This window comes from Oncorhynchus clarkii, chromosome 16, assembly GCF_045791955.1.
Source record: "Oncorhynchus clarkii lewisi isolate Uvic-CL-2024 chromosome 16, UVic_Ocla_1.0, whole genome shotgun sequence".
NCBI classification, from domain to species: domain Eukaryota; kingdom Metazoa; phylum Chordata; class Actinopteri; order Salmoniformes; family Salmonidae; genus Oncorhynchus; species Oncorhynchus clarkii.
In genome coordinates, this window is record NC_092162.1 from 50,020,354 (window position 1) to 50,036,560 (window position 16,207).

Here is a 16,207-nt window from a genome sequence, read left to right on the forward strand (position 1 = left end):
GTGTACAGGGAGAATACTGTATGAACGGCCCATGTTCTGAATTCTGTTGCTGTACATTTCAAAAGTGTTGAACAAATAGTTATATTGACTATGTCCATCCTAGCTCACTCATTAATGTCTTAATCAAAATTAAGGATTGCATCTTATGCCATAGTTTGTACATCTCAATATTCAGTAGAAACCACATTTGTTTAAAAAAGTCAGGCATATCAGCATTTTTTTTTTAAAGGCAGTAAATGAGACTGAATGAACTGTTTCGCTGGCAGACAAGGCTCTGCTGATAGCTAGGTGTAGCAGTGGTAAGATGTTGGGACTGCTGTTGGGTCTCTGCTGTTGGCACAATTTATGTAGGCCCTAACAGTTTGTGGGAACCATTGGTCACCGTTATAGTGTGATTAATGTATTGTTTTGTGTTGTATAGTGGCTTTGCTGGTATGCATAAAAATAAAAATAAATGTTTGCCCCACCAAGATATTCACCCGAGCTAGCTTACTGCCTCTAACATGGGTGGACTGGGACCACAAATCGGCCTTGAAACCCCATTATTAGCCAAATAATGGTCATTGTGCATTCTGCATTATGTGACTGACTGACTCGATTCGGTCTTAGGTAGCAACATTTATAATGGTGTTTTTACATTGGATAAAAGTAGAGACTCAGAGCTAGAAAATGGTATATCATACACTACACTACAATAGGAAAGTAATTCTGCTTTGAAAGTTGATCAACTTGGAACCTCACTTTTGAGAAAATGGCCTTTGAATGTTTTGGTAAGCCTACTTGAGAGCTCTTCTTTGTCTACACCCATTCAGCATCGTTCACACCCTCTTAAGCCTTAGCCCCACCCATATTAAGGATTCACATGTGAGGCCATGTACTAAACAACAAAATATTTCAAGACTAAAGGCTGGTTTATACTACTACGTCTATCGACAGTTATCGCAGTGGCATCATGAACACTATTGTCGTCCGACATCAAACTTGTCATTGTCGTTATGAAAAAGTATAAACACAAAAACTATCAGCAGCCTGGTGGTCCAAAATAGCATAACTAGCGTATTTTAACACCAATAAACCCACCCGTTTGAAAATGAATTTAGTATATGTAAATCTAGCAAACCAGGAAACTAAAAGCAAAATTCTAAACAATGTTTTGGTTCATTTATAGCTTGTTAGCTAGCTAGCTAGCTAATGTTAAGCTAGCTGGCTAGCCAGTTCAAATAATGACCATATCATATAGCAAGACATCTTCACTTTAGCTTATTTGTCTTCATTATTAAAGGAAAATCAACTCACAACAAGATCATTATTTACAAGTTAATGGCGAGCCAATTACAGAAAATAGCTTACGATTGTGAGTGTGACAAAATTATTTGACTGGAGAATTTTAGAACTTGGACACTGTCTCGGTGGCCTAAAGTTATATCCTAATTTGACTTTGTTGCAAATCATGTTCTTCAAATTACAATCTCTGGTAAACACATACTATATCAAATCAATGTTTATTTATTACATGCACAGGATACAGAAGGTGTAGTGAAATGGTTACTTGTATAGTGGAGTATTTTGTTTAGACATGTAGCTAGCTAAACAATGAACCATCCCAACTCATAACGTTACTACCTAGCTTGCATTAGGCTATAACTAACAATGCAAATGGCTCTGAGATACGAATAATATTTCTACACAGATAATTTCCGTAATGTTAGCAAGCGAGCCAGCCAGCTAAAGTTAGCTGGCTAACAGTATGCTTTAGCTTGAAATGAAAATGACTTTCTGAAAAAATTAGAAACGTATAATATCTGAAAATGTAGTTAGCTAGACTATCTTACCCGTATACATGGATGGATACTTCTCTCTCTCTGTCACGGATGCCATGGTTGTGTAACGGCACTCCTCCTCCTCTTCTGAAGAGGAAAAGCGAGAAGGAGCGGAGGACCAATGCGCAGCGTGGTAAGTGTCCATAACGTTTATTTAAATACATAAACTGAACACTACAAAACAATAAACGTGAAACGAACAAAACCGAAACAGTACCGTGTGGCAACAAACACTCACACGGAAAACAAACACCCACAACTAAAAAGTGAAACCCAGGCTACCTAAGTATGATTCTCAATCAGAGACAACTAACGACACCTGCCTCTGATTGAGAACCATACTAGGCTGAACTCAAAACCCCAACATAGAAAAACACACATAGACTGCCCACCCCAACTCACGCCCTGACCATACTAAATAAAGACAAAACAAAGGAAATAAAGGTCAGAATGTGACAGGTTGCCCGTAGTTTGAAGATGTAATCCGGAGACAGGTGTTTCATATAACAGCCTTCTTCTGTGTGTTCTCTTGTCGACTCCCTCTGCATATTGGCAATCAAACACCTGAATTTTCTTCATCTCCTTAGCTATCATACTTTACAGTAATTCCACCAAGCATTCCACTGATTTCAAAACTCGGTCCTCCAGAAAGTGGAGAGCGACACTTTTGCAGTTCTACTACGTACAGTTCTACTGCAGGACTACTAAGGATTATATACACATACTGACCAGCTCATGTTATACACTGCTCAAAAAAATAAAGGGAACACTTAAACAACACAATGTAACTCCAAGTCAATCACACTTTTGTGAAATCAAACTGTCGACTTAGGAAGCAACACTGATTGACAATACATTTCACATGCTGTTGTGCAAATGGAATAGACAACAGGTGGAAATTATAGGCAATTAGCAAGACACCCCTAATAAAGGAGTGGTTCTGCAGGTGGTGACCACAGACCACTTCTCAGTTCCTATGCTTCCTGGCTGATGTTTTGGTCACTTTTGAATGCTGGCGGTGCTTTCACTCTAGTGGTAGCATGAGATGGAGTCTACAACCCACACAAGTGGCTCAGGTAGTGCAGCTCATCCAGGATGGGACATCAATGCAAGCTGTGGCAAGAAGGTTTGCTGTATCTGTCAGCGTAGTGTCCAGAGCATGGAGGCGCTACCAGGAGACAGGTCAGTACATCAGGAGACGTGGAGGAGGCCGTAGGAGGGCAACAACCCAGCAGCAGGACCGCTACCTCCACCTTTGTGCAAGGAGGAGCAGGAGGAGCACTGCCAGAGCCCTGCAAAATGACCTCCAGCAGGCCACAAATGTGCATGTGTCTGCTCAAACGGTCAGAAACAGACTCTGGTGGTATGAGGGCCCGACGCCCACAGGTGGGGGTTGTGCTTACAGCCCAACACCGTGCAGGACGTTTGGCATTTGCCAGAGAACACCAAGATTGGCAAATTCACCACTGGCGCCCTGTGCTCTTCACAGATGAAAGCAGGTTCACATTGCGCACATGTGACAGATGTGACAGTCTGGAGACGCCGTTGAGAACGTTCTGCTGCCTGCAACATCCTCCAGCATGACTGGTTTGGTGGTGGGTCAGTCATGGTGTGGGGTGGCATTTCTTTGCGGGCCGCACAGCCCTCCATGTGCTCGCCAGAGGTAGCCTGACTGCCATTAGGGACCGAGATGAGATCCTCAGACCCCTTGTGAGACCATATGCTGGTGCGGTTGGCCCTGGGTTCCTCCTAATGCAAGACAATGCTAACCCTCATGTGGCTGGAGTGTGTCAGCAGTTCCTGCAAGAGGAAGGCATTGATGCTATGGACTGGCCCGCCCGTTCCCCAGACCTGAATCCAATTGAGAACATCTGGGACATCATGTCTCGCTCCATCCACCAACGCCGCGTTGCACCACAGACTGTCCAGGAGTTGGCGGATGCCTTAGTCCAGGTCTGGGAGGAGATCCCTCAGGAGACCATCTGCCACCTCATCAGGAGCATGCCCAGGCGTTGTAGGGAGGTCATACAGGCACGTGGAGGCCACAGGCACGTGGAGGCCACACACACTACTAAGCCTAATTTTGACTTGTTTTAAGGACATTACATCAAAGTTGGATCAGCCAGTAGTGTGGTTTTCCACTTTAATTTTGAGTGTGACTCCAAATCCAGACCTCCATGGGTTGATAAATTTGATTTCCATTGATAAGTTTTGTGTGATTTTGTTGTCAGCACATTCAACTATGTAAAGAAAAAAGCATTAAATAAGAATATTTCATTCATTCAGATCTAGGATGTGTTATTTTAGTGTTCCCTTTCTTTTTTTGAGCAGTGTATATTTATTACAAAAACTATTTAGACAGGCCCACTTCGCTAAAGATGGACCAGGCCATCAGATATTTTCTACAACTGCCCTATGTCCATTCCGTCCTTCTCTATTGTAATTTCACATTTATTACAAATTCTAGGGGGACATAAAACAATTATGCCTACTTAAACCCACACCAATGGCTTTCTCATTTGACTAGTTTCACTCTGGTTGCCAGGGAGAGACCCAAATGTAACGCTGTGGAGGAATCTCATATTCTCATTTCCTGGATTTGTTGGAACTGACAAAATCCATGGGAAGAACAAAGGGATAACAGAGAAAGATCATTTACACTCAATACTTTCATGTGACATGTATGTTTTTAAATCTCTCTGGATTAGAGTTCATGTTTGTTCCAAATTTGAAGTATTATACAAAAATCAAACGCAACGTGCAACAATTGCAAAGAACTTGCTGAGTTACAGTTCATATAAGGAAATCAGTCAATTGAAAAAAATAGTCCCTAATCAATGGATTTCACATGACTGGGAATAAAGATATGCATCTGTTGGTCATATATGCCTTTTAAAAAAAGGTAGGGGTGTGGATCAGAGAAATGCTTACTAAAAGGGATGTAAACAAATTTGTGCACAAAATGCGAGAGAAATAAGCTTTTTGTGTGTATGGACCATTTCTGGGGTCATTTATTTCAGCTCATGATACATGGGACCAGCACTTTACATGTTGCGTTTATATTTTTGTTCAGTGTATATAACATGGAAATGTATTTTCAGGCTTTTTGGTGGATTGTTTCTTTAGCAGCTGTATTCTCTCTGCTGATTTGCAGAATGAATCAATTCATGTTATCTTAGTTATAGTTTATTAGCGGATTTCACTGCACTCAACTGGTGTGTTGACCCACACAGATCATGACTATGGGTTTATTTAGTGTAGTGCATTAATTGCAACATTGCATAGAAATGTAATTTATAGAGCAACAAGATTTCCAGTTTGTTCCACACAATTCTTTTCAATCTGTCCATTATGCAATGTTGCCCCCCTGAATTAGCCTCCTCAGAGAATACCTACCCAAACCAGACAGAGCACAGACAGATGCAGGTTGAATAACTAAGGAGCACTACACAATTAATGCACTGCTTGTCAGTGTTTCCCAAAAGGGTGGTTTGGGACCCATTGGTAGTTTGTGGACAAATTATAATATGTGACATTTTAAGAATGCCCTACGGGCTACCAACTTTATCTTTCTCTGGGGTCAAAATTTATTCTGGAGGGATTATGTCGTGGTTTCACCAAAGCTGCAAAGTAACAAGGAATCTCAGAGACAGCAAAAGCATGCAAGATGGCATGTTGGCTCCTAGCCTATCCAGTAGTGTTGCATCGCTTCTAATTTGCATACATTTGGGACTTTCTGCTCAAATAGTCGATAACCGTTAACTTGTTGATTGTCTCTTTTTGTGTTTTCCTTCCATTGAAAGTGACTGAGAGTCAGGTAGTTTGATCACTAGAGGAAATGCCTGGGCCGTTAGATGGGTCATGCCCCCAAAAAGTTTGCGAACCACTACATTTCGTTACCCAATCATCCCTACCAGCCACCAGTGTAGACAGGTAGTGCCTGGGCTCCATTTTGGGCTGTGCGTTCTGGGCCCTATATCCTCAGTGAGCACAGTGAGTGGGAGGGTGGGAATTAAACAAGGGAATAAATAACAGCAGTGCCAGCAGATAACAGGTTATATCTGCTTCTCACCCTCCAGCTAAAACCCAAACAGAACAGGAGTAGCTTTCCAGCATCTCTTGCGCTAAAAGCCTTCCGACGAGGTGTTCTCTATCCCCTCGAGTGACTAGTGACTGATCGTGCTTTCACATGGGCTTTACATATTAATAAAGACGTTCTGAATAGGACATGGTTTTTCCATCTGAGCAGATGGATTCATCACAAGGTTTCATTCAGGGCTGCTGATTGTGTTTTTCTTCTCCTTTTTTTATTTTTCTCCCCTCCGTAAACAACAAAGTTAGCTCCAACAGAATTACCCACTTGCATGTCTTTGGAAAAGGTTTTGAAATATTAACAGTGAGTGGTAAGGTTGGTGGAGAGATCATCTTGAGAATCATTGTCCTGTCAAGATGACATCATGACCACTAAACTGGTCTCTCTTGAAAAAGAGATTTCATCTCAATGAGAAGAACTTGCATAAATGAAGGTTGAATAAAGAAATGAGTCAGCCAGGCAGGCCATGTTAGGTCTCAGTACAAATCTAAAAACGCAAATAATTCAACATTTTAGGGGGACATGGGACTGTTCTAATCTTACTGAAGTTGCACTGCGCTTATTACCATGGATCTCTAGGAACTGCTACAGTCAATGATAAAATACCTCTATCAGCTGTTGTAGAGGAGAATAGACCGATGTGCTGTTGTAAAGGAGCATACAGGAGCCATATGTTTCTGGGGGAGACCTCTACGTGCTCTTAGAGGAAACCATTATGTTCTGAGCTGGGATAGAGGAGAATAGACCTCAATGAGCTATTTAATAAATGCGAACAAGCCACAATAAGTGAACATGAGAATGAACTGTGATGGGGAAGGATGGCACCACCAGGGCCCATCCAGCCTCCAGTCACATTACGCACCACAGAGGAGGGATGGCACTCAAGAAAAAAGCCATTTATTTGTTGAACACACCCTCTGGATTATTTATGACTGTTGTTCATGGGACCCATCCGGCAGAATTTCAATGTCCCCGCAGCTGCCTGCACAGCTCAGGTAAATCAAAGTGACTGTTTCAGGGAATGAGGTATGTAAAACCATTAGGGCAAATTGCAGAAGCCGTTGGAGATAACATTTCTAGCCTTCTGGAGAGCAGAACTTTGAGAGTGAACGCTGTGTATCACGAGAGAGGCATAACTACTTGAAAGGGTGTTTTGTGCCATTGAGGTCGCTTGTCAAAAGAAGGCAACAGTGTGTGAAAGTGGATTCACGTACAGAATGTGAATATTTCTCTGTCAACCAATGAGACAAATGGATGTATTTGGAATTATATGCACAGTCACATGTTCTGTGCCTCAATGTGACCTTTCCTGCCTCGTCGAACCACGCGTCTCTCCTAACCCCTTTTATCAGACATGGTGATTAGATGACATTAAAGAGTGCTGCACTTAGCCTCTCAGACTGCTGATGCACAATTACTCACTGTCATTTATTTTTTTAACTGTAGTTACATTTTTCTACTTTTAGTTGATTCTAGTTAAGGTCTTTGTTTTTGTCTTTTTTTGATGATGAGTTAGCCATCAAAGTAGTTATCAAATTAGTATCTGAATGTTACACACACGTATTTGGTAGGTACCACTGTGTATAAGAAACCCACTGGGCACAAACTGGTTGAATCTAAGATGTTTCAACGTAATTTGTCAATGTATTGTGATGTGGAATCTATGTGGATTTGAAAAAAGTAATCAACTTGTTTTGCGGGTGAAATTTCTACCACGGTGTCATGTACTTCTAGAAGTAGTGGGTGGAGGAGTCAGGCGCAGAGAGCAGGGTAGTTGATATGTGGAATGTTTATTCCCCAAACAACAGTGTCGGTCAACGCCACACACACGGGCGCAATAAGACCCAGTCCAAAACAACAGTGTCGGTCAACGCCACACACACGGGTGCAATAAGGCCCAGTCCAAAACAACAGTGTCGGTCAACGCCACACACACGGGTGCAATAAGACCCAGTTCAAAACAACAGTGTCGGTCAACGCCACACACACGGGTGCAATAAGACCCAGTCCAAAACAACAGTGTCGGTCAACGCCACACACACGGGTGCAATAAGACCCAGTCCAAAACAACAGGACGAAACGGTTCGAGAACAAAATACTTCCACAGAAATCACACACATCAAATAACAGAAAACAAGCCCGCACAAAAGCCGGCGGGCCTACCTGGTTTAAATAGCCCAAAACCAAAACCTAAACAAGAAACAGGTGCAACGAATCAGACAAAACTAAATGAAACAGAAAAGGGGATCGGTGGCAGCTAGTAGGCCGGAGACGACGATCGCCAAGCGCCGCCGAACAGGAAGAGGCACCATCTTCGGCGGGATTCGTGACACCCAGGGTTATGTCATCAGGGTAACCAAATTTCAACATAGACAAATCAAATCAAATCAAATGTATTTATATAGCCCTTCGTACATCAGCTGATATCTCAAAGTGCTGTACAGAAACCCAGCCTAAAACCCCAAACAGCAAGCAATGCAGGTGTAGAAGCACGGTGGCTAGGAAAAACTCCCTAGAAAGGCCAAAACCTAGGAAGAAACCTAGAGAGGAACCAGGCTATGTGGGGTGGCCAGTCCTCTTCTGGCTGTGCCGGGTGGAGATTATAACAGAACATGGTCAAGATGTTCAAATGTTCATAAATGACCAGCATGGTCGAATAATAATAAGGCAGAACAGTTGAAACTGGAGCAGCAGCACAGTCAGGTGGACTGGGGACAGCAAGGAGTCATCATGTCAGGTATTCCTGGGGCATGGTCCTAGGGCTCAGGTCCTCCGAGAGAGAGAAAGAAAGAGAGAATTAGAGAGAGCATATGTGGGATGGCCAGTCCTCTTCTGGCTGTGCCGGGTGGAGATTATAACAGAACATGGCCAAGATGTTCAAATGTTCATAAATGACCAGCATGGTCGAATAATAATAAGGCAGAACAGTTGAAACTGGAGCAGCAGCACGGCCAGGTGGACTGGTGACAGCAAGGAGTCATCATGACAGGTAGTCCTGGGGCATGGTCCTAGGGCTCAGGTCCTCCGAGAGAGAGAAAGAGAGAAGGAGAGAATTAGAGAACGCACACTTAGATTCACACAGGACACCGAATAGAACAGGAGAAGTACTCCAGATATAACAAACTGACCTTAGCCCCCCGACACATAAACTACTGCAGCATAAATACTGGAGGCTGAGACAGGAGGGGTCAGGAGACACTGTGGCCCCATCCGAGGACACCCCCGGACAGGGCCAAACAGGAAGGATATAACCCCACCCACTTTGCCAAAGCACAGCCCCCACACCGCTAGAGGGATATCTTCAACCACCAACTTACCATCCTGAGACAAGGCTGAGTATAGCCCACAAAGACCTCCGCCACGGCACAACCCAGGGGCCAACCCAGACAGGATGACCACATCAGTGACTCAACCCACTCAGGTGACGCACCCCCTCCAGGGACGGAAAGACAAACCTTGTATAAAATATACTGAAAAAAATATAAATGCAACATGCAACAATTTAAAAGATTTTGCTGAGTTACAGTTCATATAAGGAAATCAGTCAATTTAAATAAATTAATTAGGCCCTAATCTATCGATTTCACATGACTGGGCAGAGGCACAGCCATCGGCGGGCCTAGGAGGGCATCGGCCCACCCACTTGGGAGCCAGGCCCAGCCAATCAGAATTCATTTTTCCTCACAAAAGGGCTTTATTACAGACATAAATACTCCTCAGCAACCTGCCCTCCACCCTCTGACAGTTCCGCAGGTGAAGAAGCTCGATGTGAAGGTTCCGGGCTGTCGTGGTTACATGTGGTCTGCTACTGTGAAGCAGGTTGGACGTACTGCCAAATTCTCTAAAACGACATTGGAGTCCATTTATGGTTGAGAAATTAACATAAAATCTGGAAACAGCTCTGGTGGACAGTCCTGCAGTCAGCATGCCAATTGCAGCTCCCTCAAAACTTGAGATATCTGTGGCATTGTGTTGCGTGACAAAACTGCACATATTAGAGTGGCCTTTTATTTCCCCCAGCACAAGGTGCACCTGTGTAATGACCATGCTGTTTAATCAGATTTTTGGTATGCCACACCTTTCAGGTGGATGGATTATCTTGACAAAGAATAAAATGTTCAAATTTGTGCACAAAATTTGAGAGAAATAAGCTTTTTCTGCATATGGAACATTTCTGGGATCTTTTATTTCAGCTCATGAAACATGGGACCAACACTTTACATATTGTGCTTATATTTTTTCTGTTTTATGTTGAATTTGGCGCTTTTAAACAACATCAGATCTTCAATGTTATATCCACTATCAGAAAAAAATATATAGGCTGGGCAGCACCTTCTACTGGAGAATGGATCTACCCTTTGGTCTATCCTTTGGTTTTCCATCCAAGCCCATTTAACCAAGCCCAGCCCTGCATAGCTATGATATTTGTCACTTACGATTACAAATGTCCTAACGTGAAAATGATTGTTGAGAGAGCTCCACTTAAAAACAAAATATATTTACTGTTACTATTAAAGTCATTCCAAAGTGAAAGAATAGGAGTAACTCAAATCAAACTTTATTTAAAGTGCATTTGAAGTTTGCTTTCATTTGATTTAATCATTTTCTTTAACCTGGATTTTTGGTTGAGATGGAAATGTGAATCCAACATATGAATTATTAATTTGTAGAAGAACTGGAATTAAACCAGACTAAGTCAGTGGCACAGATGGAACTATCCAAAAAGAAGATAAATCCACTTTAAATACAATAAATATCCTATTATCTTGTCGACAAGTTAACAAATTATATGTTGGATTCATGTCTCCAACTCAACCAGTTAAAGAATGGGATTAAGCCAGTTGCTCAGGCAGAACTATCAAAGCACATCTACTTTAAATGTTTATATTTGGTTGCATTCAATATTACATTTCTAATACAGTAAATAGCCTAAAGTTAAGACTATCTTACAAACTAATGTAACATTCAACCTTAAAATTAGTAACACATCAATGGTCACATTCTGAGGTGACTGTAACTATACAAGAGTACATGTACATGATAGCATTCATTGGTCGTCACAAGTCTGTGGAGATCTTCACAATTGGTGTAATAATCTGTGAAAAATCTCTAGCGGCAATGATCACTTGCACCATGTACTTTTAAGGCAAATCAGGTCATTTGGTTCTGCTTTTAGATGAAGCACAATGATATAAAACATTCATCTGTTGTATAAATAAACAAAAAATCTGACATTGTATTCCTGTTTGAACTTTGCTGTGCTTTTAAATGGTTGAAAGCACAGTGATAGACATTTGGGTGACAACTTTACCAAAAATCAGACATTGTTTTTCCATTGGAATTTGGTTGTGCTTTTAGATGGTTGAAAGCATAGTAATAACACATTGGAAATTCAACTAACTTTTGGCTGTCTTTTTGAGTGGGTGAATATAGATGGTAATCTCATTGATCAATGTCTTTGTCACGCCCTGACCTTAGAGGTCCTTTTTATGTCTCTATTTTGGTTTGGTCAGAGCGTGAGTTGGGGTGGGCATTCTATGTTTTGTGTTCTATGTTTTCTATTTCTGTGTGTTTGGCCGGGTGTGGTTCTCAGAGGCAGCTGTCTATCGTTGTCTCTGATTGAGAACCATACTTAGGTAGCCTTTTCCCACCTGTGTTTGTGGGTAGTTGTTTTGTTATTCTTGTTATCAGTTCTCAGTGGTCAGTTCTATTAAAATATCATGAACACTTACCACGCTGCGCTTTGGTCCACTTCTTCATGCAAAAATGACCCAATTATCCATGTTGAAATTACGTGGTGTGTTCAATGGAAAGGGACTCTTCTTGATGTCTGTTTTGTGAAACAGAAAAACCTTGTTTTCGTGGACAGCTCACTGTCTGTCCAATGGATGACCTTTCCCCTGAGAATTATGCTTGCTTTCCACAACTTTCCTCTACAGTGGCAGGAACCCAAGATCAAATAACTTGGTGTTCAACGACATTGTTGGCAAAGATTTGATTATGTTGGAGGTCTTTGGCTGTAGCCACAGTCCAGGCACTTGCACAGGTGCCCCCCTACAGGTGCCCTCCACATGGGTAATTTGTATGTTTTTAGTTTTGATATATAGCCTATATGTTGTTTGGTGTGCTCTCCCCCGACCATACGCTCATTTTATTTCAAAACAAGTTCAGTCTGCTTTGCTTTGTTGCCATTTACAACAATTCTCCTGTTCGGGGTCACATTTTCTCTCTCTTAATTAATTAAAACCAAAATTTGTAGCAATGGTCCTAAACAGGATTAGTAGGTCAATAAAGGAACCAGGACAATAACGTATCTTTGGTAATATTTAATATGCAGTATCCCTCATACCCTTTTTGGACCTGCTTGCTATGTCACTCAAAAATAAACCTGTTTCTCCTTCATCAAAGATTAATGCCTCTAATATCATGGAATAGCATTTTCTTTCAACTCATTTAATTTATTTCCCATCATCTTGTGATGTGACTTTGAAGGTTAAGCTTAACAGCAATAAATAAGACACATCAAAACCTTTGCTATTCCTTTCTTTCCGGTTGGTTGTTTTCCAATTGTGATCCCGTGTCGAATGAAAAAAAGCTATCAGTGACACTGGTATTCGTGTCCTTAATTTCAGTGCTGTGTCCATTTTGCGTTTTCCATGGCTACCTGTCACATCCACTTAGTGTGAGGAGAGATTGGGCGCTTTTTGAGCCGGAGTGCTCTTCAGTCCGCTCGGACAAGTGCACCCTGGGAATAAAAACAAAACCACAGGATTCCACTCCATGAAACAATTCCCACTCCTCCTCCTCATCAGAGATCTGCAGCTGGAGAACCAACCTATCGAACTTTAAAAACCGAATGGACCGATACAAAAGACCATGTCCTGGTATTATTGTGTTTACTCTGGGTAATAAAGGAATGCACGTCCTCATTGTTTATGTGGTTTCGATCATGTACTGTATTGTATTGTAGTGCACTGCCCAGGGGGAAAGTAAAGGAAGCTGCTGACAGCTGATGAGAGTAGGAGAGTAGGCTATAGACTTTTGGCCACTGAGGAGTGTTCAATCCACTCAAGCTTATACATACTATATGCTTTAACAGTAGACTTGGGATATATGCGATGGCTTGGGACCGTTTTGAATGACTGTGTATTCGCAACACGAAAACTATATTTCAATTTGGGTTGGTGGTGAACTGCACTGCACTCAAATAGTTGGAACTTATTCATTGTGCACTTACCAGACTTGTCTTGAACATGGCATAACTTCAAATGAATGGAAAATCACCAATGTTCGCTAACTGTATTGTGTGCAGGCAGCAAACCGTCACACAGTGTACCTATCCCGGACTGGCGAAGACCTCGCAATTCCACCCACAAGTCAATTAACAAGCAGATCTGAACCATTGAAGAACTCCCACGCATCTCAGATCAGTCATCTCAGTCTAATGGATGCGTACAAATTAGCCGTGATATGGGATGAGCGAGCGGTGGGTCCGTGAGAGAGAAGCAGCGTGGCGTGTTGACAGTGAAGCCCCTGACTCGGTGTAAGTGGATTGGCCAATCCATGCTGAGCTATGGATGTCTCTCCTTCGTGCTGCAGTCTCCAATGGCTTAATGAGGCGTTATTTATTCAGATCAGGGTGAATGATTACCTCATCATTTCCATTCTCCTGAGCTCCCTTCCCTGCTCATCCTCTCTCTCTGTACTCTGCCCAGTACATTTACAGTATGGTAATAATCAACATCTCACAGTGTGAGACCAGTTGATATTCTGGTAGAAGAAATCTGGAGAGGAATGGTAAAAGTATTAGGGCTAGGAGTTTATAAGAACGAGTCATACATGACTCTGTTCAAATCGACCGTTGTATAGTAGTCGTTGAGAGACCTGATTAAATGACTAGTATCAGTACTCTTTCATTTCTGCATCATCTGTCCTCTTTTGGTTGGGCTGTGCTACTCCCACCAGCAGATCTCCAACAACAAAAAGAACACAGCCTAGTGTCTCTCTCCCCCTCTGTGCAAAGACTAGTTGCCTAGCAATGAAGTCTGATTTTGTGGTTTGTGAGGCTTACATCCAGAAGAAAAAGACAAAACCCATCAGGATTAGAATGGGATAGTGTAGCACCTAGGCACTCTCTACTCCTGGATGTGTGCATGGAGTTCCTGTATATCAGGCTATCATGGTATAGAACAATGATGACAGGAAGAGGAAAGCAAACAGTGCAGCACAGCTAATCCAGATTAATAATCCTAGGCAGAAGATGACACATCACTCTATGATCTAACTGTAAGTCATTCATTATTACTATCTTATCCAATTTGATGAAATAATGTACAAAGTTATATCCCGAACACATCACAAGGTGTTATGCATTTTGGTTACATAACACTAGGCATGCATGAGAAGATCCTTCACATTATGTGTATTGAAAAGTTACCATACATGTTTATACATTTGAATTAAATATTGTATTGAGCACCCCTGAAGGAAATAAGAGCACCCTAATTAGTTTTACAAATATGGACAAGTATAATTTTTTATTCGTTGGAAAAGTATATGGCACTTTAGTGTGTGGTGTGTTGTCCTCTTCAACTGCTCCCTTGCTCCATTCAACTGCTCCATCAACACAATTGTACATGTGCTCAACCCATGTAAGAACAAATTGCCCTAAAAATGACTGCAGTGGAGAAATCGGAGGAGAAAAAAAAAACATTTTTATATTACATACCAGAAGAGAGCGTGAGAGTGGTCTCGCTCTGAGGGAAGTGTGTGCTGATGTTCTTCTGCATTTTTAATTAACTTTATCCTTACACTTCTCCCAGTAGCCAAAGCTCTTTAGCTAGAGAACACAAGGGAGAACTAAGAAAGGCTCCGCTTCACATGGCATCTCAAAAGGCTGGTGGATGACAGAGCCCATTTTAACGTGTGTGTGTGTATGTGTGTGTGTGTGTGTGTGTGTGTGTGTGTGTGTGTGTGTGTGTGCGTGCGCATGCGCGTGTGTATGTGCTTGCATGCATGTGCGCATGTGTGTGTGTGAGCGAGAAAGGCTAGAGAAAACATGCATCTTCATCCAGCCTCTGTCTCCAAGCAGATCATCAACTCAAGGAGGGAGCTCATATCCTTTCCGCCAAAGGGCTGGGGGTGAATTGACACGCTGAGCTTGCAGCCTGGGCAAAATTGACAATGAAAGTTACTCAATTCAGATCAAAGTCAATACAGCCGTTCTCAATCAGTCAATAGTTTCAGTGCATTAGAGGTTACATAAGGGGTTGAAGAACTTGCTCCCATCTCTTCTTCAATCAATCTATTGATGCTTTCTTTCTCTCTTGACCTCCCATATATGCCCTTGGTTCCTTCTCTCATTTTCTGTACTCAAAGGTTCCTTCCTTTTTTCTCTCATCAGAACCTCCTTGCGTTCTCCTGTTTGCTTCTCTTTTCATTGCTTCTCTCTCCCATTTGCTCAAGTTCTTCTTGTTTATTGTGACATCAGTGGTGTTTGTCCTTCATAGTGAGGGTTCATTGAAGGTTCACCTTTTCATTCCATCAGGACATTCTTCTCCTCTCACAGTTACCTATCATTCCCACAATGTCGTTCAGCAAAATAATCAATTGAATATACGGAATACAGTCTAAATGAAACAAAATTACAAAACAAAAACAAACAGGTATCTGCAGAATAACCACTGTAATTTGAAATAAATTGAGTATTTAAAAAAACAGTTGACTCTTTTGTTGTATAAAGTGTTGAGAGGTAGATTTTTGGTGTAAATGTTTGAGTAAACAACGACAGATGATCAAGACTGACAAAAGTTATGATAGATGATATCAAGATCTTCAGTTCTTATGTCTGCAAGTTCTCCTTTTAAAGTAGACCTATAGCCTTTTCAAAAACCACAAAGTCTTGAACTTTGATTAAAAACAATGTTTTGAAAAGGGTACCTTATTTGAGCTTTTGACCCATGTGGAGGTAATGTGTTTTAAGAAGTACACAAAGCCAGTCGTCAGCTGAGTTAATTGTATAAATTACTGTCAAGACTTTCTGATATTCAAGTTGTATTTGTATTTATTTCATGTATTAAAATATTAGATCCCTCTGCTAATGTGCAATTCCATGGTAACAGAATTACACTGAATATCAGATTCTTCACTTAAAATGTATACCAAAACAAAAAAACAAGACTAATAAAAAAAACTTAAATATTTTTTACAGGAAGAACTGTGCAGATACAATGTTTGGTACCAAACTGAATCTGCACTGTTTCCCAGTACATTATTATCGTTGTTTTATTTTATT